Raw genomic sequence first — 18,245 nt, forward strand, 5'->3', positions numbered from 1 at the left:
ATGGTCATAGCAACATTCCAGACACGCGGTCACAGCGTTGTCATGGTCAAGGCTGTCCACCAGTCATCATGACAGCTGGTTCTGGTTTGACACGATCGTCAACTGGCTCTGCTAGGTCCAGACACAGTCGGGTTGAACTGTGGTCTGAAACCCTAACAGATGGAGCACAGAATCCAGGAAGAACAATGAACTCAAATAGGCTACATGTACATTTTTTGTCAACATTTATTGATTAGAAGATATAGATTTACAATTAATATGGACCAATTTAGAATATTGGGCCTCCATCGCAAATATTTTTACCCAGCATGTACTTATTAGGTATGCATTTATGTAATTTTGTGCCGATTTCTATTTATTTTAATCTTCACCACAGTACTGTAGCATCAATGAAAGTTTGGTAGGCATGTTGTGGCTTTGATAAGCAAAAGGTACAGGGGAACCATTAAAACCCCACTGAGTCCTACCATGGCTACATTAGCACAATGTCATGACCATATGCAGATTGTGTGGCATTGATGATGGCAGGGGGACAGACATAGACGTGTGCAAGGGAGGAATTGAATGGATCAAGCCTTAAACAATAACGGGAAACTGTTAAGCATGAAAAACCCAGCAGCATTGCAGTTCTTGACACAAACTGGTACGCCTGGAACCTACTACGATACCCTGTTCAAAGGCACTTTTTTGTCTTGCCCATTCACCTTCTGAATGGCACACATACACAATCCATGTCTTAACTGTCTCAAGGATATAAAATCCTTCTTTAACCTGTCTCCTCCCCTTCATCTACACTGATTGAAGTGGATTTAACAAGTGACATCAATAAGGGATCATAGCTTTCATCTGGTCAGTCTGTCATGGAAAGAGCAGGTATTCTTAATGTTTTGTACACTCAATGTATGTGTGGGAGACAAAATGAGTGAATTTTCAAAAAGAAAATAAATTCATTGGAGCCATATAGAGAGTTAAGAGTCAGAGTCGACAGACACTAATTGTGAGAGGAAACAGTTCCTGACTCACTCCTGTTTGTGTGTGTGTCTTGCTAACTCTGTCATTGAGGATGGCTCGTGAGCAGGACCTTGTCATTTCAATCAGTTTGTGTTGCATATTTTAATATTTTGACACACATTTCCATGATTGTACCGGGCTTTTCATACAAATTTACTGATTCATAATATGAGATAAAGCTTTCAATGTCTTTATGTAAATTAACGTTCATTTCTTTGTGGAGTGATTTGTAAGCTGCTGATTCCGTTGGAATTATCCAGACTGTCTTCGTCCATTTCCTGTAGGTAGAAGGAAAACCAAAACGCTGAATCCAACATTTTTCTTATTAGCGTGCTCTGTTGAGATTTCAACATTTACAGGGCCAACTGTTTTAGTCCATTGTTTCAACATTTACAGGGCCAACTGTTTTAGTCCATTGTTTCAACATTTACAGGGCCAACTGTTTTAGTCCATTGGCTACGTAGTGCACTACTTTAACTATCAGGAGGATAAAAACGTCAACTTCACCTTTCACTGGAGAATAATTCCTTGTTCTGTCTCCTTTCTTAAATGCTTACCGCACAGCCTTACCTTGAACTGTAAAACCATGAATGGAATCATTGCTGAGGAGTGCGCCCACTTTCCCTGGAAAATCTATATTATGAGTTGAGGGAGAAAGAGAGGGGCGAGAGAGAGATTCCTGGCATATCTAGTTATTGGCCAGTGAGGGGTCCGTCAGCAGTCTGGGCTGTAGTTTGGCCTGAAGAGGAGGTATGAGTGGAACAGAAAAATACTGCCTCAGAGTGCATGCCAGGCCCGGCAGGAACACACACACACACACACACACACACACACACACACACACACACACACACACACACACACACACACACACACACACACACACACACACACACACACACGCATGTAAGCTTGCACCCCTGATTCTCTCCTTACATAGCAGTAGGCCATACCAGGAAGCACCAAGAGCTGTGCAGTTTTGTGAGTGTGAAGTGCTGCATTCGGTATAATGGTCTGTGCGTTAGGCAGGGTAAAACTCACTACTGGATGTGACAGGTACTGTAGATTTGGATACACTAGTACACCCACTAGTCTACATAAATATCTCCAACAGCCAAGCGTAGCAGTAGCACAGTCTATGTGTCATACAGCCAGAGACACTCAGCATCGGGGGACTCTACAATGCACTGTGTCTGGGACTGTGTGGGGTCCAGGAAGAGTGAAACAGGAACACTGTCATTGGGGAGGGACAAAGGTCTCCTCTGGTTCCCTCGTCAGACAGCGCTGGAGCCACCGACGCAGGTGACAAACTACCCAAACTACCCTGAGTGACACACACACGCCAGCTTACACATGCACACACACTCCCACACGCAGAATTATAAACACTGGCTAAGTCAAACAAAGCTCAATCAGCACGCTGTGTCATTATAGAAATAGACAATAGACATGATTGTTGTAAGTATGTCAGGGCGCTTGGCATTCTGCAGTGGCACAGATTAACACACACACACACACACACACACACACACACACACACACACACACACACACACACACACACACACACACACACACACACACACACACACACACACACACACACACACACACACACACACACACACACACACACACACACACACACACACCCACCCATTGGCAGGCTGAGATGAAAGATGGCTGAAGTGAACTTCATCTTCCACTGATCTGTCTGACTGAGAGTTTTGGGCCACGCTTCTGACAGGCACACACGATGAGAGACACACACACACACACACACACACACACACACACACACACACACACACACACACACACACACACACACACACTGGAACTAATGCTATCATTTCTCCACTGATTTAGATCCAGTAACAGTGTGTTGTCACTGTTCTACCTAATCAGCTATGACATCCTTCTCTCTTTACTTTATGCTCGATCGATTATTGAAATGCTCTTGAGACCCACTGACATTTTTATGACCTTGCCTTGTCTTCCTCCCCTCCTTTCTCTCAGTCTTTTCACTCCGTCTGTAATGAAGTCTGCACTTCCTCTTTTAGCCTTCCCTTATCTTATCCCCATTTTCCTCATTTGATAGTTGGAGCTGCTCTTTTTGAACGAGAACCCATGTTTTCACATGTCTCCTCACTCCAGCTCTCCCTATTCCTATCTCTCTCTCTCTCTCTGTGTCTCTGTCGTTCTTCCTTTCAGAAGAGATAATGAAATCAGAATGCAACTCCTTAATCTGCATTAGCTCAGTTAGACGACTAACAGCCTGATAATTGTGTGTGTGCGTGCATGTGTGTGGATGACAGATGTAAGCAGTAGCAGGCTAGCTGAGCTCTGAGGCATCTCACTGAGATGGACAGGCTCCTTTTTACAGCTGAGGCTCCTAGCGCGCTCCAGTGGTGCTCCTATTGACACGCGCACACATTTCACAGGTGTGTGGACACACACACACACACACACACACACACACACACACACACACACACACACACACACACACACACACTCCTCCCCAGCCCCTGTCATGCTCCGGCCTCCCGAGCCCCCATGACTGTGTGCATACAGGTGTTACATTAACCTTGTAGCTACTCTGACACACACTCTCTCCTGGTGCCTTCAGCATGATTAGCTCTAAACTAGACTGCTGTTACTGCCTTCACTACAGGGCTCCAGAGAATCAACACAACCTGCCACCACACCACCCTCCTCTTGCTGCCCTCCTCCTGCCTCCTCTCTCTCCCATCCCTCTCCGTCCTCTTTCGCCACTCTCACCTCCCTCCGTCTTCTCCCTCGCTCCCTACCTCCTCTCCCTCCCTCTCCCCTGCCTGTGTCTTATAATGTAGGTTAAGCTCCATTGTTGAAGAGCACAGAGGACTTGGTCATGCCTTTCACTGTGGATAAGCGGTAATGTAAAGGAATGGAGGAGAGCAGAGTTACAAGTTTTCTTCCTGCCTGCGTTCGTTTCTCTCTGCTAATAAAGAGACGTGATACAGGTGAAAGAGAGGGAGGAGGAGGAGGAGGATGAGGAGGGGGGTGTTTCAACCTGTTTCAGGATTTTGGCGCTCCCGGTTTTCCTAATGTCGTTCCGTCCCTGCGGAGTTAGTCATTCGTGCCGGCGTGTCACGCTCTGTACGGCGGGAACGCAGGAGGGAGGGTCCTGCTGAGAGGGACAGGGTTGCCAGATTGGCTGAAAAGTGTCAGGAAAGAGAGAGGAAAAGGTGGAAGAAAGCCGAGGGAGGAATAGCTAGGGAGAGGGAAATGGAGAGATTATCTGAAAGTGTCAGGGGAGAGGGAAAGGTGTAAGAAAGCCGGGAGGGAGAGAGAGAGAGAAAGGAAGAGATTTTTAGAAGGGAGAGCAACAGAGAGAGAGAGAGAGAGTGCAATTGTCAGAAGAGCGAGGGGAAAGGTGGAAGAAGGCCTGAAGGTATGCAACCTTATCAAAGTGACATGGCCCTGAGGGGAAGCATGAATGACAACCCTTAACTCATTGTTGTGTTCTTTAGGTCTGGAGCAGACGTAGCTTGGCAAAGCAGAATGGGGCTATAGGAACAGCTAAAACAGACAGGAGTTAGTGTATACAGTAGGAGAATGTTTTAGTTCAGATATTTACACTCAAATGTTTGAGTAGGCTATCTCATGTACTGTCAGAGAAATAGTTGACAAAGCTTTACAGCACTCCAGAGTTTGAAGAGGTTCTATGGCCTGTCACTGCGCACTATTTCTACATTTTTTCTGCTTTTATTACATTGTTGCCATACAAGGTTAACTACACACAGTATTTGCAGAACAAAAATGTCCAGGACAAACCTATTCCCCTACTGCCATACATACTGAACTTTAATGGGCAATTAGGCAAATAGGTTCCACAGACAGTGCCCTGGCCTAGTTGAGGTGCATTGTGGGACCGCTTGACAAACTGTTCCGTCCTGTGAAGAGAGTAATATCTTGTGAAATGTGTAAAAGCTGTGGTTCTCTGGAGGGGACTTTGTGTTTAACCGTCTGGCTCCGTTTTTACACTCTGGTAATTTATCCTCTTGCTATCATGCCCCTCGCACAGCGCTTTCCTCTCCTGGCACTCTATCCATCGCTTTCCCTACATATATTTCTCTCTCTTTCCCCCTTTCTCTCCCTCCACCTATCTCTCAACCCTCTATCCGTCGCTCTCTCTCTTTCTCTCTCTCCACCTCTCTCTCTTTCTACCTCTCTCCCCCTGCTTTGTCTCCCCCTTTCTCTCCCTCTATCCATCGCTCTCTCTCACTACCTCTCTCTCCCCTTGCTCTCTCTCTCCAGCTTTCTCCCGCCATCCCTCTCTCCTGGCCCCAAACTTATAGTGGTGTAGCACATGCCATACTAAACTGAAACCACTGATGCCTCTCACATGCAGTCCGCTAGATACTGTTATGTTCGCCCTGTTTTGCGATCCACATTTGTATTGCATTTTTATACAGTAACAATCAACACTGCATTATGTTGTTCAGCTCATACATACAGATACTATCCATAACATTGCAATAACCCGGGGACACCTTTCTGAATGCCGGTGTGCTTGCTTATTCGTAACACACCGACGCAAAAACATTTCTCTAATTTACAAATCAGTCCATTTCCTGGCAACCTGCCCTTCCGTCGCTCTCAGTGAATACATCTCTGACCCATAAACCCTATCAAATTCTCCATTTCACAGCTTTTTACACCAGCTCTGCTGAGTGGGGGGAATATTATACCTGTATATTACAGCTATCTCTTTCAGTGGCACACACACACACACACACACACACACACACACACACACACACACACACACACACACACACACACACACACACACACACACACACACACAGAGGTCAGAAGGTCGTAGTAGCATCCCACCTGTCTCTTTCTGTTCCATTAGCATGGATTCTATATTCTGTCCAACGGAATATTTAATGGTGGACCAACCCTAGCCTTCTTTTATTTATGAACCACGTGTAGCAGGACCATGGAGACATTCATTATCTCAACTGGTTACAAAGCCCCCACAGTGTGTCCATTTGATTTAAGCGCATGGTTGTGGCTCTGTGGAGAAGGCACATATCACTAGGTGACATTGTTAATGTATAATATGTAAATGCCCAGTTCACACATTAGGCCTTTTACACAGTAGAGATGAGACGCTGGTGGCTTTACAAAAGCCTGTTTAGACTCCGACTGTGTCAGATGAAATCCCTCTGTGATGAAACCTTTGTTATAGAATTTAATCATACTTGATTGATCCCCTAGGAGAAATACTCAACATTACAAACACGTCAACATGGAGATGAATGGGGTTCTCAGAAGAGCCATGCCAACGGTCATGGTTTAGCGGTTGGTTACAGTGGCGGAGAGATCACGTGTGTGTGCGCTCGTGTGTGTGTGTGTGTGTGTGTGTGTGTTCTGTGGTTGAGTAATCAAGACTAATAGAGTAGTGATCCCAGTCGAGGTGTGTGTGTGTGTGAGTGGAGAGAGAGAGAGAGAGAGAGAGAGAGAGAGAGAGAGTCGAAGGTTGAGAGGCTTTCAGTGGATCAAAAAGAACAGAGAAGACATTAAAGCCATCTGTCATTCAATTAACGAGCGCCTTGTCAATTCCCTGCCGTGACTATTAGTGAATCGAAAACATCAGACTAACACGACCTACAGTTACAGTCGGAAGTTTACATGCACCTTAGCCAAGTACATTTAAACTCAGTTTTTCACAATTCCTGACATTTAATCCTAGTAAAAATTCCCTGTCGTAGGTCAGTTAGGATCACCACTTTATTTTTAAGAATGTGAAATGTCAGAGTAATAGTAGAGAATTATTTATTTCAGCTTTTATTTCTTTCATCACATTCCCAGTGGGTCAGAAGTTTACATACACTCAATTAGTATTTGGTAGCATTGCCTTTAAATTGTTTAACTTGGGTCAAACGTTTTGGGTAGCCTTCCACAAGCTTCCCACAATAAGTTGGGTGAATTTTGGCCCATTCCTCCTTACAGAACTGGTGTAACTGAGTCATGTTTGTAGGCCTCCTTCCTCGCACACGCTTTTTCAGTTCTGCCCACAAATTTTCTATGGGATTGAGGTCAGGGCTTTGTGATGGCTTCTCCAATACCTTGACTTTTTTGTCCTTAAGCCATTTTGCCACAACTTTGGAAGTATGCTTGGGATCATTGCCCATTTGGAAGACCAATTTGCGACCAAGCTTTAACTTCCTGACTGATGTCTTGAGATGTTGCTTCAATATATCCACATAATGTTCCACCCTCATGATACCATCTATTTTGTGAAGTGCACCAGTCCCTCCTGCAGCAAAGCACCCCCACAACATGATGCTGCCACCCCCGTGCTTTACGGTCGGGATGGTGTTCTTCGGCTTACAAGCCTACCCCTTTTTCCTCCAAACATAATGATGGTCATTATAGCCAAACAGTTCTATTTTTGTTTCATCAGACCAGAGGGCATTTCTCCAAAAAGTAAAAAATTTTGTCCCCATGTGCACTTGCAAACGTAGTCTGGCTTTTTTATGGCAGTTTTGGAGCAGTGGCTTCTTCCTTGCTGAGCGGCCTTTCAGGTTATGTCGATATAGAACTTGTTTTAGTGTGGATATAGATACTTTTGTACCTGTTTCCACCAGCATCTTCACACGGTCCTTTGCTGTTGTTCTGGGATTGATTTGCACTTTTTGCACCAAAGTACGTTCATCTCTTGGAGACAGAACACGTCTCCTTCCTGAGCAGTATGACGGCTGCGTGGTCCCATGGTGTTTATACTTGCGTACTATTGTTTGTACAGATGAATGTGGTACCTTCAGGTGTTTGGAAATTGCTCCCTATGATGAACCAGACTTGTGGAGGTCTACACATTGTTTTTCTGAGGTCTTGGCTGATTTCTTTTGATTTTCCCATGATGTCAAGCAAAGAGGCACTGAGTTTGAAGGTAGGCATTGAAATACAGCCACAGGTACACCTCCAATTGACTCAAAGGATGTCAATTAGCCTATCAGAAGCTTCTAAAGCCATGATATAATTTTGGGGAATTTTCCAAGCTGTTTAAAGACACAGTCAACTTAGTGTATGTAAACTTCTGAACCACTGGAATTGTGATACATTGAAATATAATATACCGTAACTTCCGGACTATTAAGCGCACCTGAATATAAGCCACACCCACTGAATTAAAACAAATATATTATTTTGAACATAAATAAGCCGCACATGTCTATAAGCCGCAGGTGCCTACCGGTACATTGAAACAAATGAACTTTACACAGGCTTTAACGAAACACGGCTTGTAACAAAAATAAATAGGCTTTAACGAAACACGGCTTGTAACAAAAACAAAAAAAAAATCAGTAAGCTTTAGTTGTCTTTTTGCACTGAGTCAATTCCTCACGCTGCTGTTTCCAACGTCTTATCATCGACTCATTAAGACCAAGCTCCCGTGCTGCAACTCTATTTCCTTTTCCAACAGCCAGATCAATCGCCTTCAACTTGAAAGCTGCATCATATGCATTTCTCCGTGTCTTTGCCATGATGAGGGTGACAAAATGACTACCGTAATCAGAATGATGGGAAGTTTGAGAGCGCTCGATTTAATCTAAACAGTAAACAAAAAAGTTGTTTGACCTTGAACCGTTCGGCAATTTCATTGGTCTAATGAAAGCTTCATGCCGCCAAAAAACTGAGCACGTCACAGAATGTGTTTGTTTGGAGAAAAAAAAAATTGAAAGCGGGAAAAATCCATATATTAGCCGCGTCATTGTTTAAGCCGCGAGGTTCAAAGCGTGGGAAAAAAGTTGCGGCTTATAGTCCGGAATTTACGGTAAGTGAAATAATCTGTCTGTAAACTATTTTATTTATTTCACCTTTATTTAACCAGGTAGGCAAGTTGAGAACAAGTTCTCATTTACAATTGCGACCTGGCCAAGATAAAGCAAAGCAGTTTGACACATACAACAACACAGAGTTACACATGGAGTAAAACAAACATACAGTCAATAATACAGTAGAAAAATAAGTCTATATACAATGTGAGCAAATGAGGTGAGATAAGGGAGGTAAAGGCAAAAAAGGCCATGGTGGAAAAGTAAATACAATATAGCAAGTAAAACACTGGAATGGTTGATTTGTAGTTGAAGAAAGTGCAAAGTAGAAATAGAAATAATGGGGTGCAAAGGAGCTAAATAAATAAATACAGCAGGGGAAGAGGTAGTTGTTTGGGCTAAATTATAGATGGGCTATGTACAGGTGCAGTGATCTGTGAGCTGCTCTGACAGCTGGTGCTTAAAGCTAGTGAGGGAGATAAGTATTTCCAGTTTCAGAGATTTTTATAGTTCGTTCCAGTCATTGGCAGCAGAGAACTGGAAGGAGAGACAATTGTTGGAAAAAATACTAGATGTCCTAACCGACTTGCAAAAACTATTGTTTGTTTAACAAGAAATTTGTGGAGTGGTTGAAAAACAAGTTTTAATGACTCCAACCTAGGTGTATGTAAACTTCCGACTTCAACTGTGTATGCTACATACTAGACCTGGGCTCAAATGCTATTTGAAAATAATTCAAATACTCTATCAGTGCTTGATTGAACATGCCTATTGCGATGAAACCACTAGAAAAGTCTTGAAAGTATAAGCCCCACCCACTTGGCCTTTCAGGCAGGCTAAAGCAAACGCTTAAAGTATTTGAAAGATTTCACATTGTATTTGAACCCAAATCTGGTACCTACTGTTCAGTGTACAAGAAAACGTCTCACTCCCACCACAGCTTTAGAACAGGTTACCAAGGTTAAATAGTACATGACTGCTCTCTCTCTGCCTTTTGTGAATGGCTCATCAGGCCTGTGTCAATAGTGACAGAGTTGCTATAAAACGTGATGAAACCAAAATTATTCATCAGGGGAGGATGGCTCATAATAATGCCCAAAATGGAAAAAATGGATCGGTATCAAACTCCATGTGTTTGATACAGTTCCATTCATTCCATTCCAAACATTACAATGAGCCCATCCTCCGATTTAAAGTGGCCAACACATTTGACATACACCTTCAAAAGATTGTTTATTAGAACATTGTTTCAACCCTCAGGACTTGGTCAGGTCAACAGCCAGACATGGTGATTACCTGAGGTGACCTCTAGCCAGAGTAAGTTAAGGTCAGGGTAATGCCTCTCCTCCTCCCTATCCTCCTATCTTCAGGCACCATGACTGATCCACACCTCCCTCTCCTTCAACATCCCCTATATCACTCAGGTGACTAGAGGACACACACACACACACACACACACACACACACACACACACACACACACACACACACACACACACACACACACACACACACACACACACACACACACACAGAGCCATAGTTTTTACCCTGGAATGAGCTTTCTGTCCCCTCTTATATTATAGCCAATCTCTGTTGTGAGGAGGGCAGCGGAGGCAGGTTTTGATACATTGAGTGAACATGAGAGTAGACACATGATAGGAACAGGGAGAGAGAGGGCTGGCCAGGGTGCGTGCATGTGTGCGTGTGTGTGTGGACCCAGCTGTGGACCCATACTCTACCACTTTTGAATTAAGATTCCCCTCTTCCTACAGGAGAGCAGACCGCTGTCCAGGCCTATACATCACCACACACACAAACACACAGGTACCCCACCTGTACTGCTTGTCTTAATGTACTGTGTGTGACTCACTCCACTCTATTCATCTGCCACTCTGCTCTTTCACATTCACCATCTCACTCTGTCTATACAGTGCCTTGCAAAAGTATTCAACCCCCTTGGCGTTTTTCCTATTTTGTTGCATTACAACCTGTAATTTAAATTTAGTTTTATTTGGATTTCATGTAATGGACATGCACAGAATAGTCCAAATTGGTGAAGTGAAATCAAGAAATAAAATAAAAACGGAAAAGTGGTGCGTGAATATGTATTCACCCCCTTTTGATATGAAGCCCCTAAATAAGATCTGGTGCAACCGATTACCTTCAGAAGTCACACCATTTGTTAGATTGCATACAGGTGGACTTTATTTAAGTGTCACATGATCTGTCACATGATCTCAGTATATATACACCTGTTCTGAAAAGCCCCAGAGTCTGCAACACCACTAAGCAAGGGGCACCACCAAGCAGCACCATGACGACCAAGGAGCTCTCCAAACAGGTCAGGGAAAAAGTTGTGGAGAAGTACAGATCAGGGTTGGGTTATAAAAAAATATCCAAAACTTTGAACATCCCACGGAGTAGCATTAAGTCCATTATTAAAAAATGGAAAGAATATGGCACCACAACAAACCTGCCAAGAGAGGGCCGCCCACCAAAATTCACAGACCAGGCAAGGAGGGCATTAATCAGAGAGGCAACAAAGAGACCAAAGATAACCCTGAATGAGCTGCAAAGATCCACAGTGGAGATTGGAGTATCTGTCCATAGGACCACTTTAAGCTGTACACTCCACAGAGTTGGGCTTTACGGAAGTGGCCAGAAAAAAAGCCATTGCTTAAAGAAAAAAATTATCAAACACGTTTGGTGTTTGCAAAAGGGCATGTGGGAGACTCTCCAAACATATGGAAGAAGGTACTCTAGTTAGATGAGACTAAAATTGAGCTTTTTGGCCATCAAGGAAAACGCTATATCTGGTGCAAATTCAACACCTCTCATCACCCGAGAACACCATTCCCACAGTGGAGCATGGTGGTGGTAGGATCATGCTGTGGGTATGTTTTTTCATTGGCAGGGACTAGGAAACTGGTCAGAATTGAAGGAATGACGGATGGCACTAAATACAGGGAAATTCTTGAGTGAAACCTGCTTCAGTCTTCAAATGATTTGAGACTGGGACAGAGGTTCACCTTCCAGCAGGACAATGACCCTAAGCATACTGCTAAAGCAACACTCGAGTGGTTAAAGGGAAAACATTTAAATGTCTTGGAATGGCCTAGTCAAAGCCCAGACCTCAATCCAATTGAGAATCTGTGTTATGACTTAAATATTTCTGTACACCAGCGGAAGCCATCCAACTTGAAGGAGCTGGAGCAGTTTTCCATTGAGGAATGGGCAAAAATCCCAGTGGCTAGATGTGCCAAGTTTATAGAAACATACCCCAAGAGGCTTGCAGCTGTAATTGCTGTAATTGCTGCAAAAGGTGGCTCTACAAAGTATTGACTTTGGGGGGGTGAATAGTTATGCACGCTCAAGTTTTCTGTTCTTGTTTCACAAAAAAATAATATTTTGCATCTTCAAAGTGGTATGTTGTGTAAATCAAATGATACAAACCCTCAAAAAAATCAATTTTAATTCCAGGTTGTACGGCAACAAAATATGAACAATGCCAAGGGGGGTGAATACTGTCGCAAACCACTGTATGTCCCTTTGTCACTCTAGCTAGTGTATTAACACTCTTTAACCACTAAAGAAGTCATTTAAACTGCTTTTTATTTCTTTATTTTTACTCTGCCATTTTTTAAGTCATGCACCCGTCGTCCTTGACTTTTTCTAAATAAATAAGTCTATATAGCACACTGCCGGTGTTATGCTCTTAGTTTCACCAACAGAACTGGAGTTATAACCAGTTTTAGAAGGGCTAGTTATTTTTGGGAACGGTTTTTCCCCATTATTGCCCCTCCTTCTCCCAACAGTAGGGCCTACTCTGCTCCTTCTTCCAACAGTTGAAAATGTGGTGCCCAGCTGATAATCACCCTGACAACTGCCTCTAAATGTAACCTAAACTATACCCGAAACTAATTGCACACATATAACAACAGATGAAATGCGTTAAGTAAAGTATGACGGGGAGAAAGGGGGAGAATGGGTGAGTTGATGATGAAGGGGAAGCGGATGATGCATAATTATGTAGTTTCCAATTGTGAATGAAGAACAGGGTGGACCATTCTATAGTATTGATCCATCCTAATTCTAGGCCTAATCTTAAAATGGTATGATACCTATATCAGCTCACTGAATCAAAGCAGTCTTATCAATCTCCTCTGGCCTACTTGGAGTAGGCTACACTGTGAGAGTGTGCGTAATTGAACATGCTGAACGGCTTTCAATACCTGGGAAAACATCCACATTGGGAAGCAGATAAACAAGTGTCGGGGGAATGTGGTGATGAGGCTTGTGGAACCTTACTTTCCCCTTAAAAGGGGAGAAATGTCACCATGGACAATTTCTTCACTTCACTGTCATTGGCGAACAAGTTGCATGCAAAGAGAACAAGTCTGGCAGGCACCATGAACAAAGTGACAAAGGGAGCTGCCTCCCTCTGAGCAAAATAAGGCACCTGCACTGCATTTTTTACTCCACAACGGTACTGAAGAATGACAAGACAACGGGAAAACAGTAAAAAGAAAATGGGAGACTATTAAGCACTACAACCAAAGGTACACTACATGACCAAAAGTATGTGGACACCTGCTTGTCAAACATCCCATTCCAAAATCATGGGCATTAATATGGAGTTGGTCCACACTTCGCTCCTGTAACAGCCTCCACTCTTCTGGGAAGGCTTTCCACTAGATGTTGGACTTGCTTCCATTCAACCACAAGAGCGCGGGCACTGATGTTGGGCGATTAGGCCTGGCTTGCAGTCGGCATTCCAATTCATCCGAAAGGTGTTCGATGGGGTTGAGGTCAGGGCTCTGTGCAGGCCAATTCAAGTTCTTCTACACTGATCTCAACAAACAATTTCTGTATGGACCTCGCTTTGTGCACGGGGGCATTGTCATGCTGAAACAGGAAAGGACCTTCCCCAAACTGTTGCCACAAAGTTGGAAGCACAGAATCGTCTAGAATGTCATTGTGTGCTGTACCGTTAAGGTTTCCCTTACCTGGAACTAAGGGGCCTAGGCCGAACCATGAAAAACAGCCCCAGACCATTATTCCTCCTCCACCAAACTTTACAGTTGGCACTATGCATTGGGGCAGGTAGCGTTCTCCTGGCATCCGCCAATCCCAGATTAGTCCGTTGGACTGCCAGATAGTGAAGCACTCCAGAGAATGTGTTTCCACTGCTCCAGAGTCCAATGGCAGTGAGCTTTACACCAATCCAGCCGACGCTTGGCATTGCGCATGGTGATCTTAGGCTTGTGTGCGGCTGCTCGGCATGGAGACTCATTTCATGAAGCTCCAGACGAACAGTTCTTGTGCTGATGTTGCTTCCAGAGGCAGTTTGGAACTCGGTAGTGTTGCAACCGAGGACAGACGATTTTTACGTGCTTCAGCTCTCGGCAGGCCCATTCTGTGAGCTTGTGAAGCCTACCACTTCGTGGCTGAGCCGTTGTTGCTCCTAGACGTTTCCACTTCACAATAACAACACTTACAGTTGACCGGGGCAGCTCTAGCAGGGCAGAAATTTGACAAACTGACTTGTTGGAAAGGTGGCACCCATTCTATTGCCAATATTTGTCTATGGTAATTGCTTGGCCTTGTGCTCAATGTCATACACCTGTGTGCAACGAGTGTGGATGAAATACCCGAATCCACTAATTTGAAGGGTTGTCCACATACTTTTGTATATACAGTGCATTCGGAAAGTATTCAGACGCCTTGACTTTTTCCACATTTTGTTACGTTACAGCCTTATTCTAAAATTGATTAAATATACATTTTTCCTCAATCTACACACAATACCCCATAATGACAAAGTGAAAACAGAAATAACTTTATTTACGTAAGTATTCAGACCGTTTGCTATGAGACTCGAAATTGAGCTCAGGTGCATGTTGTTTTCTTTGATCATCCTTGATGTTTCTACAACTTGATTGAAGTTCACCTGTGGTAAATTAAATTGATTGGACATGATTTGGAAAGGCATATATATAAGGTCCCACAGTTGACAGTGCATGTCAGAGCAAAAACCAAGCCATGAGGTCGAAGGAATTGTCCTTAGAGCTCCGAGACAGCATTGTGTCGAGGCACAGATTTGGGGGAGGGTACCAAAAAATCTCTGCAGCATTAAAGGTCCCCAAGAACACAGTGGCCTCCATCATTCATAAATGGAAGAAATTTGGAACCATATACTTTAGACTCTTCCTAGAGCTGGCTGCCCGGGCCAAACGGAGCAATCGGGAGAGAAGGGCCTTGGTCAGGAAGGTGACCAAGAACCCGATGGTCACTCTGACAGAGCTCCATAGTTCCTCTGTGGAGATGGGAGAACCTTCCAGAAGGACAACCATCTCTGCAGCACTCTACAGTAGTGGCCAGACGGAAGCCACTCCCCAGTAAAATGCACTTGACAGCCCGCTTGGAGTTGGCCAAAAGGCACCTAAAGATTCTCAGACCATGAGAAACGAGAGTCTCTGGTCTGATGAAACCAAGATTGAACTCTTTGGCCTGAATACGGTGAGGTATGGTGGTGGCAACATCATGGTATGGGGATGTTTTTTAGCGGCAGGGACTGGGAAACTAGTCAGGATCGAGGCAAAGGAACAAAGAACAGAGAGAGATCCTTGATAAAAATGCTCAGGACCTCAGTCTGGGGCGAAGATTCACCTTCCAACAGGACAACGACCCTAATTACACAGCCAAGACAATGCAGGAGCGGCTTCGGGACAAGTCTCTGAATGGCCTTGTGTGGCCCAGCCAGAACCTGTACTTGTACCCGATCGAACATCTTTGGAGAGACCTGAAAATAGCTGTGCAGCAACGCTCCCCATCCAACCTGACAGAGCTTGAGAGGATCTGTAATCGCTGCCAAAGGTTCTTCAACAAAATACTGAGTAAAGGGTCTGAATACTTATGTAAATGTGATATTACAGTTTATTTTATTTTATGTATAGTACCAGTCAAAAGTTTGGACACAGCTACTCATTCAAGGGTTTTTCTTCTTTTTTTTTTACTATTTTCTACATTGTATAATAATAGTACAGACATCAAAACTATGAAATAACACATGGAATCATGTAGTAGCCAAAAAAAGTGTTAATTATATCAAAATCTTTATATTTGAGGTTCTTTAAAGTATCCAACCTTTGCTTTGATGACGGCTTTGCACACTCTTGGCATTCTCTCAACCAGCTTCACCTGGATTGCTGGTTGAGTGTGCCTTGAATTCTTAATACATTTCTGACAGTGTCACCAGAAAAGCACCATCAAACCTCCTCCTCCATGCTTCAGTGTGGGAACCACACATGCGGAGATCCGTTCACCTACTGTGTCTCACAAAGTCACGGCAGTTGGAACCAAAAATCTTACATTTGGACTCATCAGACCAAGGACAGATTTCCACCGGTTTAATATCCATTGCTTGTGTTTCTTGGCCCAAGCAAGACTCTTCTTCTTATTGGTGTCCTTTAGTAGTAGTTTCTTTGGAGCAATTTGACCATGAAGGCCTGATTCACGCAGTCTCCTCAGAACAGTTTAAAAAAAATGTTTTACCTTTATTTAACTAGGCAAGTCAGTTAAGAACAAATTCTTATTTTCAATGACGGCCTAGGAACAGTGGGTTAACTGCCTTGTTCAGGGGCAGAACGACAGATTTTCACCTTGTCATCTCGGGGGGACCTTTCGGTTACTAGACCAACACTTTTACCACTAGGCTAACTGCCAGCCCAGTTGATGTTGAGATGTGTCTGTTACTTGAACTCTGAAGCATTTATTTGGGCTGCAATTTCTGAGGCTGGTAACTCAAATGAACTTATCCTCTGCAGCAGGGTTTTAACTCTGGGTCTTCCATTTTGATGTCGTCACTATTATTCTCCAATGTAGAAAATCTCTGGAATGAGTACTGTAGGTGTCTCCAAACTTTTGACTGATACTGTGAATTTGCAAAAATGTCTAAAAACCTGTTTTTGCTTTGTCATTATGGGGTATTTTGTGTAGATTGATTAGGGGGGAAAAAACTATTTTAATCAATTTAGAATAAAGCTGTAACGTAACAAAATCTGGATAAAGTCAAGGGGTCTGAATACTTACTGAATGCACTGTATAGTGTATGCCAAAGTGTGTCACGCAATTGAAAGTTATGAAAATTAGGAGAAGGGATTACAACTAAATGCAATCCAATTGAAGACGTTGTGTGAAGATTCACACAATATCAGCACGAGCTGAAAATGTACTATTTTTGACTGCTGTCACATCGACACTTATACTCATTATAATGCCATTAGTACTGAGTTTCAGTATTCATCAAGGCCACGGTGCTTATAATGATGTTTAGACGACTGATATTTTCATGATTTGACTGCTCGTCTTGTTGTTTGGGATATTTTGTCATTATAGAAATAAGCTGTTACCGTGTTCCAACAAACATGCTTTCTGTTTCATAGTTGTAGCAAAGGCACTCCCCGATTTAAAACTGATTGAACACTTGAATTTTGGGCTTTTTTGTTGTTGTTGTGTTTTTACATATAGCCAACATTAACATAAACTAATGAAAAGGCTAGTGTGTTATTTGAAATGAAATGAAAATCTTAGTCTAATGTTACCCAAGGCCTTCATAAACACGACCAAATGATCGTTGTTGCGATAGCATATATTAAATATTAATTAAACTGTTAGGATGTTGCAGTCAGAATGTCTGCTCATTAGCTTAAAGGGGGGGTTCATCGAGGCCCAGCGCTTCTACTGTTAAAGTGGGAGATGGTGGCTGGCTGTGTTATTACCAGGGAAGTGATCTACAGCAGACCACATTTCCACCATATTGATTAAACCTATGGTTTCTGTCCCTTTCTCTTCATCTCTCTGCTCTTTCTCATTTACTCTGTCACTGTACTCCACTCTCGCTCCCTCTGTTTCTCTTACTGTCACGCATGCATTGACACACGTGGTTGCGCCCACACACACACACACACACACACACACACACACACACACACACACACACACACACTGTCTGTCTGGCATTTCCAAAGGCCTTTTTCCTAGTATGACAGCTCAAATTCTACCAGTCTAAGCCTTTCATACAGCCCAGAGTACAATATTTTTCTCTCCTCCAGTCTATCCACCTTTCTTGTCCTCCATTCATCCTTTTCTTTTACATGTCAATTGCCTCTCTGTTGTACAGTTTCCTAGCCAGAGAGGCCGACCGTGGTATGTGTGTGTGCGGGCAGTAGGGCTGGCACAATTACTGTATAAACGTGTAACCGAAGGTTATGGATGAAGACCGTCATGAAAATAAAACAACCGCCGTAACTGTAAAAAAATACAAAATAATTGTTTTGTAGAAGGAACAGCTGACTGAAGACGGGACGGGCGGGCGTTCGTGCGGTTGAGTCAGTT

The 18,245-nt window shown here is 43.4% G+C and overlaps 1 protein-coding gene across 4 annotated transcripts in view; it reads left to right on the forward strand.

Annotated features, from left to right (window-relative positions):
- Positions 1-18,245, forward strand: part of LOC106571749 (kelch-like protein 29) — a 323,412-nt gene that overhangs the window by 77,755 nt on the left and 227,412 nt on the right. The window contains exon 3 of one of the 4 annotated variants that reach the window (XM_014145162.2): positions 10,622-10,673. The exons of the other annotated variants lie outside the window; for them this stretch is intronic. The gene's annotated coding sequence lies outside the window, so the exon portion shown is untranslated. The remainder of the gene's footprint in view (positions 1-10,621; positions 10,674-18,245) is intronic. 4 annotated transcript variants of the gene reach the window in all.

Source organism: Salmo salar, chromosome ssa15 (assembly GCF_905237065.1).
Source record: "Salmo salar chromosome ssa15, Ssal_v3.1, whole genome shotgun sequence".
Lineage (NCBI taxonomy): Eukaryota > Metazoa > Chordata > Actinopteri > Salmoniformes > Salmonidae > Salmo > Salmo salar.